Source organism: Mustela nivalis, assembly GCF_964662115.1.
Source record: "Mustela nivalis genome assembly, chromosome: 17".
In the NCBI taxonomy this organism is placed as follows: Eukaryota; Metazoa; Chordata; class Mammalia; order Carnivora; family Mustelidae; genus Mustela; species Mustela nivalis.
In genome coordinates this window covers 2137039-2148856 of record NC_139036.1, presented here as the reverse complement: position 1 = coordinate 2148856, position 11818 = coordinate 2137039, and the positions used below count along the sequence as shown (strand labels likewise).

The following is an 11818-nucleotide window of genomic DNA, read 5'->3' as shown; positions in this document are numbered from 1 at the left end:
ACACGCCTGTGTATGTGTATAGATACTTCTAAATACCTTTTATAGGTTAAAAACGATGACATCCTAAAAAATGGAAGTCACCTGCAGCCCTACTCCTTAAACAGAACCACTGTTTACGATTTAGCATATGGTGTTTCTTATTTTGTCCCTCGTCTGCATTTCCCTGATGCACATTGTTTCCACATCTGGGATTGTGCTGGACAGATTATTTTTCTATCACCTTTACGTGATCGAGTGCCGTGTAAGTAAATACGTGCAAATTTTAATTTCTTCTGCAGAAGTCACGTCTGTCTGTTGTCTGCTGTGTGCAAGTGCTGGAGCTTGTTTAATCCATGGATTAACTTAAAACAGTTAACCTGCCTAATATAGGAGGGGCTCCTAGAAATCCGCCAGCAAAACACACGCATACAAAGCGACAAAGGAAATAAATAGTCCGTCAGTCCTCAGAAAGCCAAAGGAAAAGCCACAAGTGTAAGATACCAATTTATCTTACTAATAATTAAAAACGTGCAAATACAGCATTTTTGGTTTACACCCCCGAGCAGAATGGAAAAGGTAGGTAACATTCAGAGTTCAGGAGGATGTAAGAGAAGGGACGAGCCCATCAGCTCTTGGTAAAATGATGTCGTATCTGCCAAGTAACTTGGCAATACCTACAAAAACCCCTTTTAAAGTGCTTGTCTGGGCTGTGACCCAGCAATCCCACCAAAACACAGCCTGAGCAGTGCTCACCACCGCAGGGTGGCGGAGGACAGAGGAGGGGGTGCAGTGCGACAGGAAGTCTCTAACTGTGATGAACGATACGTAGGAAACTCAATGTCTGTGAGGTTTTTTTTTTTTTTTTAAATCTCCCATGCATTTGCATTTTTCTAAATCTTTCCTAGGAAACATATCGCTAGCAGACTCAGAAAGTGAACGTGTCACAGGGAAGATGAGCTCGTGGGGGATAACTCAGCGTTTGCAATGTTGATGCTATGCTCACCCTCGGTATATGGCCCCACAAAAATCACAGCAAAAAGCCTGGAACAAGCAAGGACACCCCAAACCCCAAGCCTGCACAACGGATAGCAGTTGCCTCGTTGTGCTTAGCCCAAATCCCCCAGTTCCACGATTGAGATCGAAAGGCCTCGGGGATCTGGGTCTGCAGCCCTCCCTGGCATCTGATCTCACCCTTTGTCCCTCCCATGCGGAGAGCTCAGGTCAGAGCCACCCCAGCAGCTCCAGGACGTGGAACAGTCTTTACTGATAGGTCTCCGTGCTCACGCTCTCTGCACCACCGAGGGGCCGCTCCTGACCCCGCTGCCAGCCCCACAGTCATCAGCCCCGCCTGCGCCGTCGCAAGTTCCCTGCTGCCCGCCTGCCCCCGGCCCTGGGCTGCCGAGCGTCCCGTCTCTGCCCTGACGGAGGTCCTAATGAGACACGGGACCAGACATAGTCTGCGGGGTTCCCGCTGCGAGCGGGCATGCAGGGGCAAGGCGACACCAGCCGTTTACCGGATGCTCCGGGTGCATGGCTTGGCAGATCGGGGGCTGCATCAGTAAATTACCTTCTTATCTGAGGGCAGCTCCCCCGGCTCGGCAGGGCCCCCGAGTCATCTCCGTCCCGCTTGGGACTGTAATTACAGTCATAACGTACAGTGTCACGGACCCCGTTTTCGGGAACTGATGGGCACGCGATTTTTAAAAAATTATTAAGCTGACTATAAAACTCTGAAATCTGGGGGGTATTTTGAGCGGGCGAGGAGAGACCAGCCCTAATGTCCTCGTGGGAGGACCGTCAGTCAACGAGGAGGGAAACCCATGCGACCCCTGCCGCCCCCCTTCTCCTGCCGCCCCAGAGCACAGAATTAATTGGCTCTTAGAGAAGGCTGACCCCCAGGTACAGTGAGAAATGATTAAAGGGGCACCTGGGTGGCTCAGTGGTTTAGAGTCTCTGCCTTTGGCTCAGGTCATGATCCCAGGGTCCTGGGATCAAGCCCCGCATCGGGCTCTCTGCTTAGCGAGAGCCTGCTTCCTCCTCTGTCTCTGCCTGTCTCTCTGCCCACTTGCGATCTCTATCAAATAAATAAATAAAATCTTAAAAAAAAATTAAAAAAAAAAAGAAACACTATTAAATGTGGAAACCCACTTTCCTCACCGCATTTAGTTTTCACGGGAGGCTTCAAGACGCAACCAACCCCCCTTTCGGTTTCTCCTCCACGTCCCCCCTCCCACCCTTTGTTCCCGGAAGCACCCAGAGGGCCCGGGGCCTTCCCGTCTCGACCCCTGCAGACGGCTCGCGGAGGGGGTGTTTCCTTCTGCAGAGTGTCTCTTCTGACCGCGGGGAATTAATAATACCTATATACCCCAGGGCCTCCCAGGCTGGCTTTTCTTGACCTCTTCTAGGTGATCTGGACCCGATTCATGCCTTCATTCATTCACGTGTTTCTTTCCTTGGCAAAGAGTCCTTCAATCTCCTGGCAGACTCAGTCTAGGCGGCAGCAGGTGCACACAGCTGATTCGGTCCCTGGCGTAGGAGACCCAGGATGGTCCTGGAAGGAGCAAGGGCACTCTGGAGGGAGTCAGGGTGTACTTGGGGGTCTGTCCCCTACCACACCTGCACGAGCACCCCAGGGGAAGTCAGGGTGCACACAGGGGCTCTCCTGCCCCCACACACCTACATGAGCACATCCAGCTCAGCAGCTCCTGTCTGCAGGTGCCCAGGACCAGCCGGGAATGAAATTGGCTTCGTGTAAACGGGTTCCCCAAGCACTCCCCTGCTAACGTCCCAGCCGAGTCCCGCCGAGGTGACAGATCCAATTCCAATCAGACTGCTCTCTGCCCCGGAAGCTCGCCTGATTAATTGTAGAGACAAATGCCTTTTGAGGGGAAGGGGAGGGCCTTTTGTTTAAATCCCGCTCTCCTCAGTGGCCTCCGCCATGGGACGGCCCCGCATTTGTCATATTTTAATCCTTAAACCACTCGTCATTTGTGACTCACACCCAGCAGCCAGGCGTGGGGTGCGCTTTCCAAGGTGATAAATGCTTCCTTTCTTATCTTTTGATATCTGGAAGTAGAAAATTTCAAGGAAAAAGGGTTTTACACCAAGACGACCATAAATCTCACCGTGTTCACAACAGAAGGCTGACCAGAGGAGTTTATTAAATCCGCAAAGGATTTGATGTATATCAAACTGTTACATAAAGTCAATACTTTGGAGAGAAGCAGACAATAAATACTCCGCAAGAGGCGATATTTCTATCAGCGAGAAGGCAATCGCATAAAGATTAGGGGAGCGATTTCAATACTGCGTGTCTCTCTGCAGTGAGGAGACACGGTTGTTTTCCAGAAGGACCGCAGGAAGGAGCGGGGTTGGGGCCGGTGGCCTCCGTACTCGGCTTGTCTGGCCATCGAGCCCAAAGCAGAGCTGTGGACAGAGTGTGGGGTCCCCCAGGATCCCCAGTATGACTGTGCTTGGAGCTGGGCCTCTAAGGAAGGCATTCGGGTGAGAGGAAGTCACGAGCCTCCAAAGGTGGCCGAGCGGACTGGAATTTCCCCAAACCGTGTTGGAATAAGCAGGTTGTTACTCTGCTGCGTGCTTTCCAGATTCAGCACGTCGAAGGAATTCCTTGAGTCCCCGCATGTCAGTCTTCCCAGCAAGCAGCAACAATAGCCCCATTTTGCAGCCAGAGAACCCCAGATGCTCAGAGCGGCTGCATCACGGACCCGAGACCATACAGCCGATCCCCGAGGGGCAGCAAGAACAATCTGACCCTTCGGCTCTCCAGGACCCTGAGTCATCCCTCTTTTCCAGCGAGATGCCTCAGGCTTGGAGCTGAGTCTGCAAAGACCGACACTCCGGAAGGGAAGTAGACGATTTCGTGAAAAACCTGGATGTGCCGTCTGTCCCGTACGTCCCACCTCCGGCGGGCTGCCCTGTTTTCCAGGCGGCGCCCTCTCCCTCTCCCTGAAACCCTGCAGTCAGGCTGCCGGAGGGACCCAACACCGGGCTTCACAACTGATTGGTGGAGGGAGCAGACCCCACCAGGGGAAGAAGCTGAGCTCGGGGGGCCGCAGACACCCCCTGGGTGCCTGCCCCTGTCCACTGTTCACGTGGCCTCCCTGCCTCCCTCTGGGGTCCGGCTCTGCCCTCCCCCCGCACCACTGCCAAAATGCTAACCTCAGAAGTGAAACCCACGCGTGAACGCTCCACACCACAGGCATCACTTAAAAATATCCGTATTCTCGCTTTTCGAATGGGTGCGCACAGCTGCAGGTTCCCAGAACACAGAAGCTCAGAGCCCAGAGCGCCGTCCCCACCTCAACCCCCGCTGTCCTGAGCCGGTCTCTGCCACCGGGCCCTGTGCTGTTTCCAGAGACGGTTCATGGTGTGACCCGTATTGCACAGATCTGACTTCAAAACGCTTGGCAGTTTCATGTGGATCAACGGACCACGAGCACGTTCTCAAATCCTGGCTCGGTGACCGGAACCGCAGCTTTAATGCAGGCAGCAGGACCTGCTGTTAGTCGTTCCCTGGTGAGGGACCAGGCTAGGGATCTAGTTAGGGATCTGGTTAAGAATCTGGTTAGGGGTCTGGTGAGGGATCAGGCTAGGGGTCAGGTTGGATCTGGTTAGAGACCTGGTTAGGGATCTGGTTAGGGAGCTGCTCGGGGAGCTGACTAATGATCCCTTTCTGAGGTGGTGAGGGATCCTTGTCTGCTTTCACATTTATTCCCTGTCCTTCCCCTGCTCTTCTCTCTGTCACAGGGCGGAGGGGGCTGGGGCTTGGCCAGCCCTCGCAAACACCACATTCCAGCCTCCCTTACCTACTGGGTCCCGTTCAGATCTAGCCATGGGCCACTTTTCTCCTGTGACTGCTGGCAGGTGAGGGGAGTGGGGAGGAGGGGAGAGGTGGGTGTCCCTCACCCCGGCTTTACCTCCTGTCTCCGGACTGTCCTTGACCATGTCTGAGTCTCCTCTGTGGTCTCAGGGCTCCCAGGATCCTGGCTCCGGGGATCTGGAAACAACATGTTTGTGGCCGCTCTGGGGTAAGGCCTTCCCCCCGTGGGAAGTCCCTGGGCCACATCGCCTTCTCCTGTGGGTATTTCTGGTGTCTCTAATACCCATGAGGCTGATTCTTGTAGTAAGTTCTCTGAGGTGAGGATCCTGCTTTCCTTACTGGCCCTTAACTCACCCACTCTGTGGTCGTCTGGAATTCACACCTGAACACAGGGTCCTCACCAGTTTCTCGGGAGATGGCGCCCCGTGGTTTGGGCAGAGAGCCCCAACACCCTCACTGTCATGTTGGGGATACCCAGGATCCTGGTAAAAGTTCCCCTGGACATTTCTCGACCCCACACCCTTCCCTCCAGCCTATGTCCCACCTTGGTTCCAGCCCTGTCTGGTCGTTCTGTCCAGCCTCACAGACTCCTCTCCTGGTTCCTCACCACCCATTCATCAGGATCCCCTGGTCCCTCACCAGATCCCTCACCAGATCCCTCACCAGACCCCTAACTAGAAGCACCACCTGGGGATGGTGATCTTGTGGTTTATAATAATAAATACATATTCAATCTTTGTCCCAGTTCCTGACACAGGGCTCCTGAGACCCTTGTAAACCCCTGAGTGGCCAGAACACAGGAAGCCTCATTCGTCCTGTCGAGGTGACTCTGGGTGGACTCCTGGCCGGCTCCCGGCTGGGGCTGACCCACAGAAGGACGGACAGGACCGGAAGCTTGGAGTTTTCAGCCCTGACTTCCTGTTCCCCAGAGAGGGGAGAGGAGCTGGAAACAGTTAAAATCGATCCTGCCCATGTGGGACGCCTCCATAAAACCATAATAGTCAGGGACTGGGGGCTTCCGGGCCGGGGAACACATCCACCGGGGTGGGGGGCGGGTGACGCACCCCAGCTCCATGGGGACAGAAGCTCCCGTGCTCGGGACCCTGCCAGACCTCGCCCTGTGCACCTCCTCCTCCAGCTGCTCACCCGTGGCCTTCATTGCGTCCTTTAATAAGCCGGGAACTGTGAGCAAGTGTTTCCCCGAGTCCCGTGAGCCACGGTCACTCACCAGCCGAACCCAGGCAGGGGGTGGTGGGAACCTCGGATCTCCAGCCCGGGTCAGAGGCACCTGTGACAACCTGGGCTTGCAGATGCGGCGTCCGGAGGGGGACGGTCCTGCCTGGGGTCTGCGGTCTCCAGGCGGATACCCAGCTGGCGTTCCCTTCCCCGGCCCACCTGTGTCGGAGGCGCTGCGAGTACGTTCCCAGGTGTGAGAACAAGGAAGCAGGGCAGTCTGGACAGACCCGCGGCTTCCCACGCCCTCGGCTGATGCCTGAAGCCTGGCCCGTGCTGTGGCCCCCTTGCCCTCGGGCTGCCTCTCCCTGGTGCTGCCGTCTGTGCGGCGAGAGCTGCACAGTTAAAGTCACTTGGCATTCGCAGTTCCCACCAGCCGCCTCTTGTCTTTGGGCCTTGTAATGGACCACCTCCCACTGGCTTCTCCTCGTCCTTCTGGTCTCCTCTTAGATGTCACTTCCTCCAGGAAGCCCTCCTGAATCTGCCAAGACTGAGTTGGGGCCTTCCCTTTGTCGCCCTCAGCAGCTCGGCCTCCTCGCGGCCTCGTGGCTTCTCTCCCGGCCACTCTGCTCTCTGGGGTGGACGCAGTCTGCCAGTTTGCTCGGGGGGCGGAAGCCGGTGCTAATGCGGGCCGTCTCTGCCTGAACAGGACACTGCCAGCGAGCGAAGCAGGACCGTGCTGGGCCATCCCAGACCAACCTGGCCGCTGCCACCGTCCCAGTGCGCAGAGTTCCAGAGCCCTCCATCTTCCCACACCAAGGCCGCTCTCTGGGCTGAGCGGACGGGACACACACAGAGGGTCTGGGATTCCCTCGGACTTATGGAATTGGCACTGGAAGCCAGGCATGTGCCCATTGCACAGACTGGTAAGTCAAGGTTGGTTAATGCCACAAACAGGCGTTGGGCCCCGGGTGGCTTCAGGCTCTGCTGTGTGTGCGGGGGTGGGCACATAGATGTCCCGACTTCCAGGGACCACTGTTGTGTCGGAGAGCCGGACAGAGTTGCAAGTGTGAGTTGTGGCCGAGGGATGGCAGAAGCCTCTTCTGGAGCCCAGCTGAGAGATGCCAGCCCCAAGTGAACTTGTCCCCATGCCCGTCCTATGCAGCTGCATGTAAGAGGCATCCGTGCACCGAGGGGCATGGGGTGCGGGTCACAGAGCACGGTGGTCACAGGCTGGGTCTCTCCCGGAGCTTCCAACTGCACACACAGACCCCGGTCTGCTCCCCTTCCCGAGACCCTCCCAGGATGGCTCCTTGCTGGGAAAGAGCAAGGGCCCTTCCTCCCCATCCACACGTGAGGATGGCTGGCGCTCTGGGGGGCGGGCAGGGAGTGTTGCTTCCGAGCAGCGTGCAGGCTGCCGGTGCAGAAGTGTGCACGTTAACCACGTGCAGATTGGTCTTGTGTGCTCACCACCCCAAAAACCCAACCCCAAACCACACACACAAAACAACAAAAGCCACACGGAAGCGCACAGGACCTTGTTGGAGCCTCTGGGCGTGTTCAGTACCTTGATCGGGGCGATGGTGTCACAGGCGCGTTCGTAGGTCCAAACCCATCAAAGTGGGGACCCAAACAGGTGCGTTTCTCCTGCATCAGTTCCATATCAACAAGGCCTCAGGCATTAAGAAGAAGTAGAGCAGGAGGGAGAAAGAACCACAGTGCCCACACCCACAAGCATGCCCGGGGGCCGTTGCAAAGGCAGGTTCTCACGCCAACAAACCAAGACCCGTGGACAACTCTGAAATGTCGGGGTGTCTGGAGCACGTCTGTAGTCAACTGGGGTTTTTGGATGCAAGTGACGGAAACCCAGTGGCTGAAAGAGACATTGGCTCGGCTTGAGACAGAGCGAGTCCTCAGTTGAGCCTTGGTCCTGTGGCCTCACGTGCCCGGGGCTGCCCTCCAGATCTTCTGCGATCTGCTCCTGGGGTCGGGGGGAGCAGGAGCCCCCAGCAAGGCCAGCCCCGAACCTTTCTTGTGGGGTCGGGACTGCTGGTAGCAAGAGAAGGCGTCAGACGCATCGGCCGTCAGGGAGACGCCGACTGCAGCCATGAGACATCAGCACGCACCTGTCGGGATGTCGTGAAGCCAATGGTCCATCCGAGGCCGGTGGGAGTGCAGAGCGGTGCAGACTCTAGGGAAAACAGTTTGTCAGTTAAAAAGCCAAAACCAAAAACAAGATGCGCAACGACCAAACAGCCCAGCAAAGTGCACGCCTAAGCGTTTCTCCTGGAGAAACAACCACTCACGTTCCCATGGAAATCTGCATGCAGTCTTCACGGCCACTGTATTGTAATAGTCCAAGCAGGGATCAGCCCGATGGGCTTCGGCGGGTCGGTGGGTGAGCAAACTGCTCCGTCCACATGAGGGGACACTTCTCCGCTGTGAGGAGGAAGGGAACGTCACGTCTTTGGACACGGACGCTTGCTGAAGGCCCCCAGGCCCCAGGGTGCCATGCTGCACTGTCTCTGCCTACCATTTGCAGAACGACGAGACTGCAGACACGGAGAATAGAGTTGCAGGGGCTGAGGGGAGGTGTGCTGGGGGCTGGACGGAGGTGAGCATGATTACCGGTAGGTGTCACAAGGTGCCCAGGTTCACCCATGGGCTCGTGTCCGTGGGCCCTGGACGTTACGTGGAGCTCATGCAGCACGAGTAGGAGTCAGGCAGGAATCCAAACAAGCTCGGTGGGTTGTGTTAACGTCGACGTCCTGGTCGCCATGTCATTGTTTTGTCAAGTGTGGTCCCTGGGGAAACCGAGTCACGCACTCCCGGGTCCCTGCCCTGCTGCTTATTGCTACCGTGAATCTAGGATTATCTGAATAAATTGATGTTTTTAAGGGCGCTGAGGGCTTCAGCGGGACCCTTCCCACCCTTCGTATGCTAGGAATGTCTCATCCCGAATGGCCCCCGGGCTGCCCCAGAACCCAAAATATGCAGCAAACCTGTGTTAGAAGAAACCAACATGCTCCATGGAAGAGAGTTGGCGTGGAGAGTTGTTTTACTTTTGTCCTCGGGAGAAGGGGCCTGACATAACCACTTCCAGGCCCAGGATCATGCCCAGGGCGGCTTCGAGAAAGCCGCGCCCGATGGGTTTCCCTGGGCGTCCTCGGAAAACGCCGTGGCGTCCTCTGCGCCAGCCGGCAACACAGACGCGAAGGTTTTCGTTACTGGACGGCCCTTCCCGGAATAAGATATGGAGGGAGGTGGGCTCCCCTCTCCCCTTGGGCCGTGTGGGGCCCCGCCTCCCAGAGACATTTCATTATTTCAACAAACACCACCTTCCATCAGAGACTGGTTCAGATGGGACCGGAGTGACCGGGGTGCTTTCTGGCTCCAGAGTCAAGGAACAATGAACAGCCCAGAGGTCATTAATTTCTTCTTGGGAAAGTGGCCGCAAGCACGCACGTGTGCATGTCTGGGTGTGTGTGTGTGTGTGTGTAGCATGTGCATGCATGTGTGTGTGTGATACACACAGCAAGCTTGGATGGTCCCTGGAGGGGCTGTCACTTCTGTGTCCTGCCTTGATTTCTCTGTTCTCTCTCCCGGCCAGTCACTGCCCTCACCAGGTTTGTCCCCGTGTCCAGGGGTAGGGGGGAACAGGAAGGCCTGCTGGGTGGGGGCAGGGAGGGTGGTCTGCCACGTCTTGATTTTCTTCCTTCTTCTTTCAACCCCCTTGTTGGAATCAGACGACCGCAGCTCTGACTTCAGCTTGGATACCTCCAGGGACAGTGTGCTCCCTACCTGAGGGGCATCCCTGTCTATTCTTGAGAAATATTGCTCTTAGAGAGTCTTTTCTTTGGCAGAACAAAAAGACACTTCCTCTTCCCCTCCCATTCTGCTTCCTGCTGTCCCACGGAGTGAGGCTCATTTTTCTCCTGTGAGACAGCGTTCACGGACTGAAGGATGATATCAGGGACCCCCTCCATCTGCCCAGCGCCTGAATCATTTATGGGATGTAGTTCCAAGAGTCTTCATCATCTGGCTCAGGTCTTATAAATAAGTTTTGCAGCTAAAACGTCCCTTCTTCTGTGCCTGGAGATGGACCACAAGGTGCTGTAATGTTGGTGAAGGTGTGTCTGAGGGGGAACAGAGCCCTCAAAGTTCTCCCTTGGAACCCGTTATAATTCGCGTTTCGGCGTATTCTTTTCTGTATTTCTCTCCGTCCGGTTACTAAATCTGAGCCCTTTTTAACCCCTTTCTGTTCTGCACGTCACATCAGAGCTGCTTTCCACGTCCCTCGAGTCTTCGCAGCCGGCGTTTCGGACGTGCGCGCTCCTGTCTGCCGATGTTACTACAACTTGTTGGCCTGAATGCTGGCTGTTGGGGACAGCCGGTTGGTTTCCGTTTTTGTACTGTTAGAAGCGATGCTGGGAGGGACATTTTCGGGCACGCTGGGACGTTTCTTGGACAAAAATCCTACTGCGACGCATCACGGGGTCTGGAGATTTGGATGTTGAAGGTTTCCTGCGAGTGGTGGCTTTCCAGGATGCTGGAGGGGCCCACGGCGGGAGAGCACAGGCCTGGCAGCCTCTTGCCAGCAGCTGGCACCAGGCTGGGCCCTGATGAGGGTGCTTGTGGAGGGGCTAGGGCCGGAGGACAGTCAGCACCCCTGACGTGGGGCCCTGGGCATCCACTGACGGAGACGACATCAGACAGGGTGAGTTTGGGCTTCGGGCCCCACGGCCTGGGGGGGGGGGGGGCTGGGCCTGGCCACTGGCCTGCTGGGTGACCTTGGGGCACTTACAGTGTCCTTATCTATAGCGTGGGAGCAATGCTTACCTTAACACCGGCTCGTACCACAATCAAAATGGCCTGTGCTTTGGTCTCTGGCGGTCCAGAGCAGGGGCCCAGCAAATGTTTTTGGACTTACTAGTGGAGGGCCTGTCGTGGACGCTGGGAACCAGGTGCATTCTGGAGGGAGCTGGACCCCCTCGCAGCTCCTGGCCCCTCAGACTCTGGGTCCTGCTCTTCCACATGCCTCTCCTTGGAGGGCGTCCCCCATCCTGCTCAGCTTCAGTGCCCCGGGCTTTGTCAAGGTGACGCGAGAGGGAGTCGTGCCCACACAAAGGCCGGGATCCCTGACCTATCCATGCAGGGCCCTCCCGGCAGAGACAGTTGAGGGGGGATGCAGGGCAGGGGTTCCTGCTGCAAACCCAGGAGCTGAAATCTCTTCCGAGTGGAGTCCCGACCCACCGTGGCCTCCCACTCTCTCTGCCACTGTGCATCTATAGGACAGAAGGGTTACTCGAGGTTTCCTAATGCTCTAAGCCCACACAGCGGCAGGCCTGGGCCGATCTTCTAAACTACCCATCTCCAGAGCTCTGGGACTGGCCAGAGCACAGGGGTCCTCCCCAGAGCAGCCACACAGCCACTGCGGGCCACGGAACTGCAGACCCTCGGGAAGCCCACGTTTCTACCCCTGAGCCGTGGGGCTCTTCGGCCGGGGAGGGGCGTGTTAAGGGTTGCTGCCTTAGAGATCCAGCCGAGCCCGGGCACACACAGCTCAGGTCGGTCGCCCTGGACAAGAGCAAACCCAGCAGGGCTCCACGTGGCGGCTGCGAGGCCAGAATTCCAAAGAGAAGGCTCTCCTGGCAACCCAGGAGCAAAGTCAATTCCCTTACAGCGGGAGAGGGAGCGGGGCTGGGCTCGTCCTCGCCCACCGCAGCCAGGGACCTGCCGGAACCGCTCACGGAGGGTCGCGAGAGCCCCTTATTGAATTCTCAGAACTTCCGCTGGCCACTGACATCCCGTCCGTGGCTTGAGCTC

At 56.8% G+C, this 11818-nt stretch overlaps 1 long non-coding RNA gene across 1 annotated transcript; it reads right to left on the bottom strand.

Annotated features, from left to right (window-relative positions):
* Positions 1-3103: 3103 nt before the first annotated feature.
* Positions 3104-8183, bottom strand: LOC309852124. The gene is made up of 2 exons (XR_014305081.1): positions 5860-8183; positions 3104-4996 (listed from the first exon to the last, which is right to left on the bottom strand). It is a non-coding gene; the product is annotated as an uncharacterized lncRNA (long non-coding RNA).
* Between the last annotated feature and the right edge of the window lie 3635 nt (positions 8184-11818).